The 17000-nt window shown below is 42.1% G+C and overlaps 1 long non-coding RNA gene across 1 annotated transcript; it reads left to right on the plus strand.

Annotated features, from left to right (window-relative positions):
• Positions 1 to 1300: 1300 nt before the first annotated feature.
• On the plus strand, positions 1301 to 15585 carry LOC123386683. The gene is made up of 3 exons (XR_006600974.1): positions 1301 to 4661; positions 4802 to 4911; positions 10843 to 15585. It is a non-coding gene; the product is annotated as an uncharacterized LOC123386683 (long non-coding RNA).
• Positions 15586 to 17000: the final 1415 nt, after the last annotated feature.

The raw sequence follows: 17000 nt of genomic DNA on the forward strand, positions 1-17000 counted from the left end.
AAATAACAACTATTGGTGAGGATGTGGAGAAAAGGAAACTCTCGTGCACTATTGGTGGGAATGCAAACTGGTGCAGCCACTGTGGAAAACAGTATGGAGATTCCTCAAAAAACTAAACACAGAGGTACCATACAATCCAGTAATTCTACTTCTAGGAATTTACCCAGAAAAAAATGAAAACACTAGTTGGAAAAGCTGCACCCCTCTGTTTATGGCAGCATTGTTTACAATAGTGAAGATATGGAAGCAACCTAAGTGTCCATCGATAGATAAATGGATAAAGAAGATGCGGCGTATATATAGAATGGAATATTCCTCAGTCACAAAAGATAAGGAAATCTTGCCATTCATGACAACATAGATGAAATTTGAGAGTATTATGCTAAGTGAAATAAATAAGACAGAAAAAGACAAATACCATATGATTTCACTTATATGTGGAATCTAAAAAATAAAAGAAATGAACAAACAAAACAAAACATAAACAGACTCATAGGTACGGAAAATAAAATGTTGGTTATGGAGGATGGAGAGGGGATGGGTTGGGAGGGCAGGAAAAATAGATTAAGGGGATTAAGAGGTACAGACTTGCAGCTATAAAATAAATAACTCATGGGGATACAATGTATAGCATAGGGAACATAGTAGTACTGTAATAACTTTGTATGATGTTAACTAGATTTATCGTGGGTATCACTTCATAATGTGTAAAAATGTCAATTCGCTATGATGTGTACCTGAAAATAATAGGATATTATATGTCAATTATACTTCAATAAAAAATAGGATTGTATTGTACATGCTGTTTTACACTTGGCTTCTTTTATTTAACATATAGCTATCTTTCCATGTCATTAAAGATTTTTCTATACCAGTGATTTTCAGCATCCTTTGTGTTTGGAGCACACTTCCAAGTCCTATAATTTTTGGCAGCATGCCTGGAGAAATTAAAAGACTCTAGCTACGTAAGACTGTCTTTCGCTGTCAAAACATCCACCATTATCCCAGTGTTTGATCCTCTTTTAGGGCCGTGTCATTGCTTGAGTAGAGCTTTTTGCTGCTCCCCCCTAACACTTATGTCCTGAAAAAGCAAAGTTGAGCACTTTCCTGTAAACATTCTGGGCTTTATTCTGAGCTTTTTATTTCTTCCTCTAGTCAGAAGCCCTCTCCACTGCACCGTGCGATCCACTCAGCTCAGTGTTCATTTCTTTTTTTTTTTTTTTAATTTATTTTTGGGACAGAGAGAGACAGAGCATGAACGGGGGAGGGGCAGAGAGAGAGGGAGACACAGAATCGGAAACAGGCTCCAGGCTCCGAGCCATCAGCCCAGAGCCTGACGCGGGGCTCGAACTCACGGACCGCGAAATTGTGACCTGGCTGAAGTCGGACGCTTAACTGACTGCGCCACCCAGGCGCCCCTCAGTGTTCATTTCTACACGAGTAGAATGTGTTCCGGTGAGCGGTAATATTGTGCTGGTCCAAATTTGGTGGCACACCAAATATGATAGACCCGTGTGTGACTGCTGCTCTACACCTTCGTGTTTAGTGGTAGCATACTATTCCAGCATAGGTATGTGCCATCATTTGTTAACCAATTTCCCATTATACAAGATGGATCTTTGGGTAGTTTCTGCTTTTTGACTGTTGTAAGCAGCGATGTGATGCAAGGAAGTTCCTTGTTGCTAAATCTTTACATTCACCGGAAGTTACAATGAATTGGATCCCTCCTTTGTTTAGCGCCAGATAAGTTAGTTTTATTATACAGCAAACCACCCCAAGGTGTGTTGGCTTACAACTTGGCTCACAATTCTTGAAGCCAGCTGGACTGTTCTGACCTGGGTCGCCTCAGCTAATCTCTGTGGGCCCTTCTGCCTCTGTGGTCGGCTGGGGGGCTGGCTGAGAATGGCTGATCTGGGACGGCTCGCTTGCACGCCTGGAAAGTGACATGCTGCTGCCTGCAGCAACAGAGGCGTCTGGGTCATTCATCTCTACATAAAGGTTTCCCTGCCTTCTTCACTTGGCAGTGGTGGCGGGGGTCCCCATGGGCAGCAAGGAGGCAAACCCTAGTGTGCAAGCACTTGTCAAGCCTCTGTTTGCATCCCTTTTGCTAATATTCTGTTGGCTAAAGTGAGTCCTAAAGCCAGCCCAGAGTCTACATTGGAAGGCTTTCCCAAAGGGCGTTAGGAGAGGGAGGGGAATAACGTGGGTACATTTTTTGCAGTCTACTATAGCCAGTATTTTAAAATTGAGATCTCTGGGCCCTGTTGAAAAACAAAGTTTGGTTACCCTGGATCTCCTCTGTCCCATTGCACTAATGGGCAGACCTGTTGCAGAGTGTCACCATCCTCACCTTCGACAGAATGCACACTTGTTACCCAGCTCCTCTGCCTGCTGCATTATCCGCTCAGCCCCCACAGACATTTACATTTATGGGCGTACAGCCAGGAAGGTTCCTAGGATTAACTCCTAGAAGAGGAATTGCCCAGCTTAACGTTGCACGTTTTTAAAAGCTACTTACACTTTCTAAAACTTTTAAAAAGTTATTTAAAAACTACTTGCGTGAGCAAAGTATAATGGGTTGGTTTGAAATATTACGCCAGTTAATTCCCCCAAACATCAGTGGTCACTGCGGAAGTTCCTGCTGGGGCACGTGCACATGCACACACACACACACACACACACACACGCAACTGAGGCAGTAGAATGAGTCTGTCTTCATCCCTTTCTCTGGAGAATTCCCCAGAAGTGGTAGTTTTGGAGAGAGACTCCCCTCATTCAGTTACTCAGCAGACATGTATTGAGAAGCTACTATAAGCCTGTCTCTGTGCTGGGTGGGGAAGCAAAAAGATGACCAATAAGTCCACAGTCCGACAGGAACTTACTGTTTGGCCAGTGAGAAGCATGGATCTCTAATCACAGCACGATTCAATAAGGTCCATGCCTGAGTACCAAGTCTCTGGGAATGCAGAGGGGAAGCAATTCATTCTGCCTTGATTCAGAGGTGAGAGGCATGGGGAATACTCTCCAGAGGCTCCCTCTCTTGGACACGTTTCTGTGCCGGAGTCCTCGTATGTAAAATAGGTACAGTAACAGTACCCACCTGTGGTCACAGTGAGGATCCCACAAGATAAAAGCTTATAACAGTGTCCGGTAGAGAAAAAATGTTTCGCTAAATCATTGTGCTGAATTATTTTAGCTATCAGGGTTTTTCTAACATTCTTCACCCTGCTGGGGCCCTGAGAAGTGCGAGGGTCAGAATCACCTTCTCCTGATGTGATTTGCAATATGGAAACAAAGTGCATGGTTTCTCAGTACTTTTAGCAGGACTCTAAAAATAAGAAACAGGAACTAGTAGGCACACTTCAGAGCATATTCAGAATTGGGGTGGGATTCTGATCTAACACTTGACCGTCATTAAATGAATCCCTACAAACAGTGAGCTACTAATTTGCTTAAGCTACCAGAGATACAAAGATAAATTAGACCTAGTTCCCGCCCTATAGGATCTCAGCCTGCTGAGGACACCAGTGTAACAGCTAGCAATTCTGATATTCTTTGGCCAGCACCGAGGAAGGAGCAATTAAGTTGGCCACAGAGGAGGTGGCACCTCAACTGAGGTTTTGTAAGTTCTGCCCAAGTTGGCATGTTGGTTCCTTGGGGCATTAATGTGTATGGACACCAGAATTCCACTTAATTTATTTCATGCCCAATTTGACAAATAGCACTTCTTGCCATGGGTCTACAGGATACCTCCCTGGTGCTGCCTCAAAGTGATTTAGAAATAAAGAGAACCTTATTTATAGACTAAGTTGGCCAATATTATCCCATTCCGTACATCAAGACAGCAAGACATTGAGAAACATGTGGTTTATTTATCCACAGGAGAATGGGATCAGGCTTCAGATTTCAGATATCAGGCTCATTTGGGGGTTCTCTGTGCCATTTCTAGCCCTTAGTTCTTCCTCTGAAAGACCCACAGATTAAAATTAGATGTTGCTGGCATACAGGGAATGTTTTTAATGTAATAACTGCCTGTTTACTTCTTAGAATCATAAACAGGGCTTAGAAGAACAGGGATGTCCATCTTGTTGGCATTTACTGTTTTTGTAGGAAAAATTAAAGTCTCACAAAGACATAGTTCAGTGAGCCAACTAAGCCTTGTTTGTTAAAATTATGCAAAATATATGGCAATGGTTCTGAAAGCTATTATTAATTCAAAACATAGGCCGTGAAATCCAGGTTTGAGTACTTAGAAAAAACATAGACCCAATGTGTTGATAATATTTACATGTCTCCATTTCATATTCACATTCTGTCTTTAGCCGGTGCTGATTGCAGTGTCAAATGACATTCTTCATGGAGCATATTCGTGGAAAATATCTGGTATGGTCTGAATGCTTGTGTTCCTCCTCCCCTAATTTATATGTTGAAATTCTAACCCCTACAGTTGAGGGTCTTAGGAGGTGGAGCCTTTGGGAGGTGATGAGGTCACAAGCATGAAGCCCTCTTGAAGAGACCCCACAGAGCTTCCTGGCTTCTTCTGCTTAGTGAGGATACAGTGAGAAAGCCCCAGCTCTGAACCAGAAGAGGACCTTCACTAGAACGTGACCATGCTGGTGGTGCCTTGGTCTTGAACTTCCCAGCTATCAGAATTGTGAGCAGTAAGTTTTTGTTGTTTATAAGCTATCCAGTCAGTGGTATATTTTTTTATAGCAGCACAAATAGAGTGAGACAATATCAAATGGATTAGATCAACTAATTATTATTCTTTCTTTTGATGGCATAAAACCTCCCTCATCAGCTTCTAGGAGATGTATTGATTTAATCAGGACTTTGCTGATACCACAGTCTTTGGCATGACTTATTGGCTCATTGCTGATCCCAGGAAGAGACCAAGTGTTCACAAATGAAGTGAGTAAGTCCATTCATAGATGAGTGGTGAACTTAGTGCCTCTGGCTGTCATGGCCGTTGATGGGGGGGGGGGGGGGGGTTGGGGGAGCTGTGTAGGGAATATTTCTTGAAGGCTCAGAATATTTGTGATAGGTGGTGGTTCTTACCCATTTAGGGGGCATAGATCCCTTTAAGGGTGTGAAAAGGCTGTGAGATCTGCAAGAAGAATGCAGGCTTCTTTGAGGAATCATTCTTTTAAAAAATGCACATGTGTACACACACACAACAGTTGGCATTTAATTTTTAGGAGATTCCCACCACACCTGCATCTAGTTCATTCATCCCAAGAACCCTAAATCTTTAGGTTGTCAAAAGGTCCCTGGCATCAGACTTCGTTAGCATCTAGGCCTGACTGGTCATTTTCTCGTTTTGTAGAGTATTTGGAAGCCTTGTGTCCAACAGAATGAAGCTAAATGTTTCTGTTGGATTTTGCTAGCATGTAATTCCTGGTATGAAGGGCTAACCACAGTATGGGAATAATGGTGAAACCATTTGTCTGAGCTCTGATCTTTACACAGCGGGTCATAGACCATCTGCCCTATGGGAGGGCAGGCAGGTGGTCCTCCTAGACTCACCTCTTGGAAAGGTAAGAGCTTGCAGACATGCAGTGCATGACAGTCTCCGGCTTCTAGGAGCTTTCTGCCTCAGCCCCAACTCTTTACAACCAGAGATCTTACACAGGAGAGGACTGAGACTTTTGTGCCCAGCACATTGGGGATCATTGATTTTCAGGGGCAAATTATATATACAGTCTCATCTACTTTATATACTGGGAAATTATTTCCAACAGTATCTTTTTGTCCAGCCATCTGCTTGAATCAAGTTTCTGTCTGTCAACCTCTGGAAAAAGTAATTATTCCCAGCTCTGAAACTGGGCTCCATGCTGGCTTTCTGCTGACAGCGTGGACCCTTTGGCTTGTCGCTATTCTATTGTCAGGAGTTCTTTTGTCACTTACTATTTGTCAGCTGCTGATTTTCCAACCAACACTATCTTTGAGGCTAAAAATAAACCCTCCCCACACAAGTCCTCTCTTTATGATAGTGTGGAAGACAATAGACCAGTCACTTGTGGATATAATTGTATTCAGGCTATTGCAATAGGAGGAACACTTATTAATGAGAAATGTCTCAAAGAAAAGGAAGGAGGCCTGAATTTTGTAGAGGCAAGTAAACAAGGGAGTCATCCACAAGTCTTGTGGGAATAATGAGGAAGAATGGAGGTGGATCTTAGAATATGGGAAGGCTGAGTTGTCCATTGTGGTGGTTAGCCATTTCTTAGAACAAAAAAGCGTGGGGGGATTTCTCAAAGATCACTGCCGTCAGGGAGCACAGGGTTTAGACAAAGTTCAACACTGTCAAAAGTCGTATCTTCTTTAGCTTTTAAGAGCCTAACAAAATTTGGAAGAAAAAAATTGTTTTTATAAGAGTTGGATATGAGGTAAAATCAGAATTCTGGCATCTCGACTGCTTGTTCTATAAAAGACACTTAAGCTGTCGCCTCATTTAATTTGGGTAGAGAAAAATGAATGGCCTACACGATCAAAGCTCAACAAAAGGAAAGGAAACAAAGCTATTATGACTTTCCTAGAGACACAGAGAACACATGGAACGATTTTCAGTTTGCACCAGTTATGGGAAGGCTGTGACTTACAAAAATTCAGTCAACATGTACTTTTTGAGCACCCACTGAATGCCAGGCACGGGTACAGGTGCTGGGGCTACAGCAGTCGATGCTCCAGTCCAAAACTCGTGCCCTCATGGAGCTCTCCTCTATGGAGAAAAAGAACACACAAAGGGACGGTGAGAGCCAGAGGAAGGAGTGATGCCGTCTTTTAAAAAGTTGGTCAGAGAAGGTTTCAGTAAGAAGGTAACAGGAGTAAAGTCTGCTAGGTGAGGGAGGGAGCCATGCTGAGGCCTGAGGGAATCTTCTGGGTAGAGGGAAGAAAAAAACTGAGGGCCCGAGATGGGAACTTGCCAGACGTTTTCAGGGAATCACAAGGAGGTCAGAGCAGCTAGAGTGCAGTGGGCAAGAGGGCAAGTACTAGGGGCTGAGGCCGAGAATCTGACGGGCCCCTGTAATGACTTTGCTTTCATTCAGGGTAAGACGGGAAGCTACTGGATGGCATTCAGCAGAGTCATGACATCATCTAACTTACATTTGCAAAGGATTGGGCTAGCTAACATTTTAAGAGGGCTGAATGAAACAGTAGAGAGGCTATTGCACCATTCTCGAGAAGATGGGGGCTCGGATCAAGATGGTCATGGCCAAGTGTAGTGAATGTCAGATACGCTGTTCAGCTCTTCTTCGGGCATGGCAGATTGATTTCTCCAGCAGCTGGGAGGTCTCCAGCTAATGGCCTTTGGCTGGCAGCCGTCTTCAAGGATTGTCTCCTCTGAAGAGAGCGCTCTTGCCCAGTGGCATCCCCCCTTCCCAGGGCAGTCTGCATCCTGTGACCAGTAAGGGGTACAAAGACGTGGCCCCTCACCCCACTTCAAGACAACTCCTAAGGGCCGTCCCAGCTCAGGGCTCCTCGTGGAGTCAGCACAGGCCTTTGGGGTGACCAAATCACAGCCCAACTTTTCCTTCTGCCCAAGCCTGTTTGCTTCCCTTCCCCAGGCATTAATCCCAGGAGCACTCCTTGATAACCTTCCTGTCCACTTAACTCCATCTCAGAGTCAGCTTCCAGGGGACACAACCTGTCACATGGAGAGTGGGAGCAGTGGTCAGATTCTGAATGTTTTGAAGGTAGAGCCAAATGGATTTGTTGATGGATTGGGTGTGATGTTAAAAGAAAAAAAAGTCAGGGGCACCTGGGTGGCTCAGTTGGTTAAGCATCTGACTCTTGATTTCGGTTCAGGTCATGATCTCACAACTCATGAGTTTGAGCTCCGCATAGGGCTCCACACTGAGCATGAAGCCTGCTTAATATTCTCTCTCTCCCTCTCCCTCTGTCCCTTCCCCCAAATCTGTAAAAGAAAAAGAAAAAAGAAAAGTAAAAAAAAATCAATGATGAAATGACAAGATTTTTTTCCTAAACAAATAGAAGGATGAAATCACTATTTACCGTTAAGAGAAAGGCCATGGGAAAGGCAGGGGTTTTGAGCAGGGGCGGGGGGGGGGGGGGTGAGGAAGGTAGGGAATATACTAAAAATAAAAATAAACTCTTAAGATTCATGTGGGTAAAAGGCCAAATTCCATTTCCAGGAGGACATTCTTAACTTTGGCTTTGAATACTCCCCAACATTACACAGTTTTAGATAAAATCTGTTGTAGTAGACATTTCATTTAATTTGAGGAATGTGAGAGTAATTAAACATACAAAATGTGAATACATATTTTCAACCATTATGCAATGGCTGCTAATTCATAGAGACAGAAAGAGTCTAAGTGGTTTTATAAGGAAACAAAGCCAGCCATTGGCACATCCACCAGGATGTGTATCAAGAAGTGTTTTTTTTTTAATAAGGCCCTTATAATTCATAGTACAATAACAGACTCCCTTGAGAAGTTGAAAAGAAGCAAAGCTGCTTACAAACTCTCTATATCACACACCCAGAAAATAATCCCAAGGCAACATGACATGACACCGCCCTGCGCAGATACAGCTCTAAGAAAGTTCATAGTAAAAAAAAAAAAAAAAAGTCCATTGTAGGGTACAATAAATAGAACATGAATCTTTGAGCTGGGGCCTGACAGACCATAGATAAGTAGAAAGGCTGGGGAAGGGTGTTTCTAGAGGGAGGAGGAATGTGACAGGAGGCCCAGAGGTGAGGATGGATAAGACAGAGACTAGGGACAGTGGTGATGAGCTTGCTTCCCAAGAAGATTACATCAGTTGGGTTCAGTGGGACAAGTTCACTAACTTTTAAAACCAGAAGGGTTTGAATTTCACCTTTTTTGATTACCAAGGGAATAGAAGAAATTTTCTCAAAACCTTTAAGGTGCTAATATGCATTGTGAATCTCCAAGATGGAAATGGGCAGTATTTCCCAAACCTATTTTGACATTGAAAACTTTTCTCCATGAGACCACCTGTTGCCATCTTTGGAAAGGTTTATTCTATAGGCACACTGAGGCAGAGGACACTCAAACATAGAGCGTGCTGGGAAGACTAGTGGCTCAAAGGTGCCAAAAATTATCAAGGTTTTTAAAGGGCACGAATAGTATCCTGGGTGGCGTACGAATAGCATTAATTTATTCTCCTCTCATGATTCCTCCTCACTGTAAGCAGCACATTGTGGGTCACTTGGAAACAGATTTGTGGTCTTCCAGGACCTTCTTTTCTTGCTTTAATGATTGATGAGTCTGTCACATTGTTTTATCATATGATCCTTGTATTCTTGCAAAATACCCTCCTGGCTTGCTGTCATTGCATTTGGTTCAGGCAATAGGTTGTATTGCCTGTTCTTCAGCAGGCAGTGGGCACTTTCTCTGGTCATTGTCAGATGCCAGGTGGCACCTGTAAGACAAGCAGGAAGGAACTGCTCTTGCCCCATAACAGCAGCCCCAAGCCAGAAGGCTCTGTCGACAGCCCCAGGCCTTCTCTGTCTGTCCCCACTCTTGCCAGGAGTTTCTGTATATTTGCTGTCTTCCCATTTGGGTTCTCAATTTGCTTACTCTGGTACCTCTTGCCACTTGGAAACTGAACTTGGCTTTTTCTTCTCTTCCTTCTATATTTCAAAAATATCTGAAAATAGCTTTTTTTTTTTTCTAAAGGGGCCTCCAGAAAATCTTTAGGAGTAGTTCCTAACCGGGGTGGCACTACATCCCCCTAGCCCTTCACCAGGTGGCATTTGGAAATGTTTGGAGGCATTTTTTGGAGGGGGTTGTCCCCATGCGTGGGGGGTACCATAGTAAGCATTTGACACTATGGGAGGTCGCCCTACCCAGTGAAGAGCTGCCTTGCTTGAAATGCCAGTCATCCCCCAATGGGAGCTGCTGTATGCTTCCCAAACTCCGGTCAGCTGAGTGCCACTTTGTTAATTTTCAGTATCAAATATACCACCTGTGCCGTTATTAATTTAACTTTTTTTTTGAATTAACTCACTTTAAAAAATCTTTAAGCAATAGTATGTTTGAAATATGAGTCACTGTTGTCGTGTATATGTTTTACAGGACACACAGAAATAAATACCTAACACCTCATACAAAATATTCTTCATTAGTGATACACATAGGAAGTTTGGGAACACTGGGCCCTTCTTATACTCTGTTGGGTTTTTGATGGGTGCATTAGCCTTACATGCACTTTCTCTTCTAAACTATGAAGTTTAAACAAGCACAACTGATGGACTCCTTAGTATGGGCCTTATAAGGGCAAAGGCCACCTGTTTAATGTCCCAGAAAAGTCATTTATTTTATATAAAGAAGTCTGTTCGACTGGAAACGACAGCATCCCTGACCCAAGTCAGCATTCTTGACCCAACTTTGCTGGTTGCAAAGTCATAGGATACAAGTGAGGCTCACTTGGCATTTGCTCCTTGGATTGTCAGCTCCATGAGGGCAGACCTGTACCTTGTGACCCTGCCTTTCCTAATATGGCACAAGCTTCATGATTAATGAGTCTCAGTGACTGAAAATGTGAACAAATGAGTGTATGCTTACCCATCCCCGCTAGACAAACAATGAAGTACTATAAATGTTAACTGTCCCTTTGTAAAAATCAGTCTTGTGCACGTATTTCTTGGGCAAGTTCTGGAACTTCTCTGTGCTTCACTTTCGTTACCTGTGAAATAGAGATAATAGTGTCACCCTCACAGCACTGATCTGAGGAGTCATTGAGATAGTATTTGTAAAGTGCTTAGAACAGTGTCAGGCATAGAATAAAAGTTATAGAAATATTTGATGAATGAGTGAATGAATGAATGAATGGTGTCTGTCTTGTATTTAGGTTTTCAATATTTGTGGAAAGAGGGAGTCAACGGATGCTGGGTCTAAATGTTCCTACACTCCACATCCTTGATGCTGAGCAGTTCCCGGGGGCAGCTGCAGCTGCTGAAGCACAGCGTCCCAGGCTCCGCTGAGGGGACCTGCTGTAGTCATCAGCATAGAAAGAACTCTCCAGAACAGGTGACCCAGGATATGCTTCCTTTCCCCCTAATTACAGGTTGCATAGAGACTATGTCCTGGTACTTATTTAAGGCAATGCTAGAACACATCCCTTTAGCTAAATTCCTGCTCCATCTCAATGGACTCAGTCTGCCAGAGCACCACATTCACATACCCTGAGCAGAGGGTGGGAGGAGAGAAAAGGAGAGGAAGCAGCACTGATGGAGCATATGACCCAGGCACATGGAAGGTGATCTCAACTAAGTTTCGTGTCATTTCATCCTCTGACAACCTTAGGAGCCAGGATTTTAGTCTCACTTCTCTTATTTTACAGGTCAGGAACCTGATGCTCCAGGAAGTTAACTAACCTGGCCGAGGTCATTCACTAAGATATATAGCAATGCCAAAATCTGAACTCAGGTCTGCCTGAGTTTTTGTTTTGTTTTTGTTGTTGTTGTTGTTGTTGTTGTTGTTGTTGTTGTTGTTGTTGTTTATAACCTCCTGAGGTATAGCCAAGGGCCCAGAATGGCCCCGTCAGCTTTATATGAAACATGTCTCCAGTCCACCTGCTGGATTTTTGGTGTCAGTGCCTTTCTCCTGTCATTATTACAGAAATTAAGTGAGTGATGTTCATAAAATAGATGTTCTTTAATATCTCCTGCTGCGCCAACCATAAAGTCATGTGATGTGGCACAGCAAAGTGAGGTTGTGGTTATTGCCCTGTGGGATTTCATCAAAAGCCAAGATAATCCTGGCTGAGACAGTCTGCAGGCAGGGCACAGCTTGGGTTTGAATAGAGCATTTGTCTCATTGGCTGAAGGAAAAGGACTCTATTCATAACCTTCTCCTGATAGCCTTTGCACGAGAAAGTGTAGGAAAAGCCAGATTCTCAGCAAGAAGGGGCCTGTTCCCTTTCTCTGAGCATGAGGATTCCACATTCCATTCCTGGCAACCATGATTTAGATAAATGGTTTAAATTTTCTTTTTCCCACAATTATGGGGGCAGTACTAAGAAGTTATCATCATATCTGAGTGTTCTGGGGAGTAAGTATTCTTACTTGATCTAGATAAAGGAAATCTGAGCTCCTCCTTGACATCACTAAAGAATCTCATTGCTCTCTGTCCTCACCCTAAAGCTTTCCTTCTGTCTCCAAGGAGTAGACGCCAAAACTGTTTCCAAAGTGAAATGTCATTAGCCCACTCTACCCTCTGAGGAACAATCGCCCTGCCCTTTATAGCTGACTGTGACTGCCATCCAGCCTTCCAAACAGCTTATCTTTTTAAATCACTCACAGGATTGGGACATGATCTGCCATCTGAATTTGTTAATTTCAGCAAAGATTATGTGAAGTCAATATTGGTCAACCTGAAGTTTGTAACATGTAACAATCTGAGGAATTCCCTTCCTGGTCCCACTGACTGTGACCTAAACAGATCTCCAAACATGGTGGCCTCCCTTGCAGTACAGGGCTTGCTCAGGCAGTAATGGCTCCAGTATTTAAGATTCATAGTGAGTGCTTCAGGCACAAACTCATGTGTGTGCGTCTTTACTGCTCCAGTCTCCAGGTACAGTTGGCACTTCTGTGAACCTCTTCCTTCCCATGTCCAGGCTGTTGGCATCCCACATCAAGTCACTAATGGTTTCCTCTTCTTTCCCTAGGCTCTACATCTCACATGCAACCTCAGACTTTTCTGTTCTTCCTTGATTCATTCATTCATTCATTCATTCATTCAACAAATAAGTTTTTGTAGTACTACAATGTACCAAGCACTGGTGAGGGATATCATAGTGAACTAAACAAGCATATATCCTGTCCTCATGGAGCTTACAATCCAGTGAAGAGTTATAAGCTACAACAAATGATAAGAAGAAAAAGTGCAGTGAGCTATGAGAGCATACTGAAAGGAGGCCCACTCTCACTTGGGGGTCAGAAGGTTCCTATGAGGATGCTCTGGTCCTCTACTCTCTGCTTCATTACCTCAGGCTTGGTCCTTGAGCTCTGTCATCGGTTAGCCTTCCATTTTGGTGGCTCTGTTGGACCATTTATTTTGCTTTTGAGTTTTCCTCTCCAAGATGTCACCTTTCAGTAATGCCCCTTTATTCAATGAACCACAGTCAAAGATAACAGGGCGAAAGCTATCAAGGATTATTTTACAAATGCTAGTCAATGACTATGGAAACAGTGAGAAAGAGGTTGGCATGAGACACAATAGCTTGTAACCTGAAAATATTACTGTAAATTCTCTGTGCCGGTTCTACAGCACTGGTAATGAGGTGCCATTTCTTGTGACCTGGCCCTTCACCACACTCAGACAGCATATACTGTCCAGGCCCTATATGTAGGACCCCAATATTCTAAGACCTCAATATTATTTCATTTGCCTCTAGTTTGCCTAGAACTTGTTTCATTTTTCCACTAATTCAAAAAAATATTTAAGCCAATGTGTCAGATGCTAGGGCAGTGAGGGGGCTATGGTGACAAGACATGAACAGCACCTTGTTCAAGGTAGCTTGTGTCCATTGTTGCCAAGTTAAATGAACATATCAGGACGTCAGTGGAGATGCTGCCCATTGTTGGTGAAGGGGCAACAGTCATACTCAAGGCAACTCACGTGGTCCAGACTTTACAAAGCCACAGTCCGTGCTGCCAGCTTAGGGGATTGGCAAGAACTTCCAGATCTTTCCACTTGCTCTTCAGTCACTGATTATGTCATTTTTACTTCCATTGAAGTAATGCAACCCTATAAAGAGTCAGATAGTCTTACATGACTGATTACAAAGAACATCCTTTGACCATCTACTTCCCTCATTTAAATTTAGTCCACTAGGGAACCCACTTCAATTTATTTAGCTGTTTCATTTCAGATCCACTATATCTCTTAATAGCTGCTACCCCTTGATTTTTTATGACAATTATATTGAGATATAATTCATATACCATGAAATTTACCCTTTTAAATAATTGTACAATTCATTGATTTTTAAAAATATATTCATGGAGTTATGCAACCATCACCACTATGTAATTTTAGAACATTTTCAATATCCTAAAAAAAACAAAACACCAAACACACTAACAGCCACTCTCCATGTCCTCTGTCCCCAGCCTTGGAAACCACTAATCTACTTACCATCTCATGGATTTGCTTTTTACGGACATTTCATTAATGGGATCATGCCGTATATGGCCTTTTGTGTCTGGCTTCTTTCACTTAGAGTAATGTTTTCAGAGTTCATCCATGTTGCAGCATGTGTCAGTAATTTATTCCTTTCTGTAAGCTGAGTGATGCTCCATTGAAAGGATATACCACTTTTTTGTTTATCCATTCAACAGTTGATGGACACTGGGGTTGTTTCTACTTTCTGGCTATTATGAAGGAAGCTGCTACGAACATCCGTGTACAAGTTTTTGTGTGGATATATGTTGTCAATTCTCGGGTACAGACCTAGGAGTGGAATTGCTGAGTCACTGATTTTTCAAGCTTTGGGCATTATTTACTGGCTTCTCACATGGAGTCACTATGGAGACATCTTACCTTCCATTGCTACCTCTCTTCCACATACACACTTCCCATCCTTCATTCTTCCAATGTTTATATCATAATTTTGATTGGATCAGAATTAATATGATAATATAAATATTGAACTACGACTACTTTTCCTTAAGGAACTTTTGATTTTACCTGGAGTTATTTGTCTTATTTATTTTCTATGTATCTATCACTAATTCATCCTTATTTCATCTCCTCTCAAAATGTTCATATGCATTAGGCATTCTATCAGTTTTGTCCTCCCAGGTTTTTCTCAGAGTCTTCTGATTTGCTCCAATCTAGACTAGTTGTTCTTTAGACCTGCAGTATGGTTGTTATCACGAGATTTCCCTTCACCAACACGCAGGGGTTTCTTTCACCTCTCTCTTGTGGGTTCCTTTTGTCCTAGATCCCATGTCTTTCTCGTATTTCATTCCCCTATTTTTGTGGAATAGCTCCTCCAGTTGCATCCTGAGAACACTGCATTAGTGGGTATGTTGTTTGAGAACTTACCTATCTGAAAAGGCTTTACATTATTTAATTATTTCTTTTTTTAATATTAATTTTTGCTAGTTTCATTTGACATAAAATTCTATAAAATTCACTTACTTGCAGATTTTTTTCTAGTTTCCTTAGTTGCTGTTGAAAAGATCGAAGCCATTCTGATTTTTTTTTTTAATTTAACCAGTTTTTTACTCTCTCGAAGCTTTTAGGGTTTTCTCTTTGACTCCAATATTCTTAAATATGATATAGTTTGACTAATATATTTTATTCATTTTGCTGGACACGTGATAGGCCCCTTTTATCTGACAATAGCCTTCAATACTAAGAATTTTTCTTGAATTATTTATTTAGTGATTTTATTTCCTCCATTTTTTAATTTTTTCCTCTTTCCATGACTCATATTATTTGGATATTGAACTTCCTGATTTGGTCCTCAGATGTTCTGATCTCTTCTGTCCTGTTTTCTGTCATTTTGTCATCCTTTGTAATGTTTTGTCAAATTTTTCTTCCAACCTTTTAATTGGATTTTTAGTTTATACCATTTTTTAAATTTCTAAGACTTTTTTGTTTTATGAATTCACCTTTTAAAATATCATCCATGGCACAAAAACAGACACATAGACCAATGGAATAGAATAGAAACTCCAGAACTAGACCCACAAACGTATGGCCAACTCATCTTTGACAAAGCAGGAAAGAACATCCAATGGAAAAAAGACAGCCTCTTTAACAAATGGTGCTGGGAGAACTGGACAGCAACATGCAGAAGGTTGAAACTAGACCACTTTCTCACACCATTCACAAAAATAAACTCAAAATGGATAAAGGACCTAAATGTGAGACAGGAAACCATCAAAACCTTAGAGGAGAAAGCAGGAAAAGACCTCTCTGACCTCAGCCGTAGCAATCTCTTACTCGACACATCCCCAAAGGCAAGGGAATTAAAAGCAAAAGTGAATTACTGGGACCTTATGAAGATAAAAAGCTTCTGCACAGCAAAGGAAACAATCAACAAAACTAAAAGGCAACCAACGGAATGGGAAAAGATATTCGCAAATGACATATCGGACAAAGGGCTAGTATCCAAAATCTATAAAGAGCTCACCAAACTCCACACCCGAAAAACAAATAACCCAGTGAAGAAATGGGCAGAAAACATGAATAGACACTTCTCTAAAGAAGACATCCGGATGACCAACAGGCACATGAAAAGATGTTCAGCATCGCTCCTTATCAGGGAAATACAAATCAAAACCACACTCAGGTATCACCTCACGCCAGTCAGAGTGGCCAAAATGAACAAATCAGGAGACTCTAGATGCTGGAGAGGATGTGGAGAAACGGGAACCCTCTTGCACTGTTGGTGGGAATGCAAATTGGTGCAGCCGCTCTGGAAAGCAGTGTGGAGGTTCCTCAGAAAATTAAAAATAGACCTACCCTATGACCCAGCAATAGCACTGCTAGGAATTTATCCAAGGGATACAGGAGTACTGATGCATAGGGCCACTTGTACCCCAATGTTCATAGCAGCACTCTCAACAATAGCCAAATTATGGAAAGAGCCTAAATGTCCATCACCTGATGAATGGATAAAGAAATTGTGGTTTATATACACAATGGAATATTACGTGGCAATGAGAAAAAATGAAATATGGCCTTTTGTAGCAACGTGGATGGAACTGGAGAGTGTGATGCTAAGTGAAATAAGCCATACAGAGAAAGACAGATACCATATGGTTTCACTCTTATGTGGATCCTGAGAAACTTAACAGGAACCCATGGGGGAGGGGAAGGAAAAAAAAAAAACAGGTTAGAGTGGGAGAGAGCCAAAGCATAAGAGACTGTTAAAAACTGAGAACAAACTGAGGGTTGATGGGGGGTGGGAGGGAGGAGAGAGTGGGTGATGGGTATTGAGGAGGGCACCTTTTGGGATGAGCACTGGGTGTTGTATGGAAACCAATTTGT

This window comes from Felis catus, chromosome B4 (assembly GCF_018350175.1).
Source record: "Felis catus isolate Fca126 chromosome B4, F.catus_Fca126_mat1.0, whole genome shotgun sequence".
In the NCBI taxonomy this organism is placed as follows: domain Eukaryota; kingdom Metazoa; phylum Chordata; class Mammalia; order Carnivora; family Felidae; genus Felis; species Felis catus.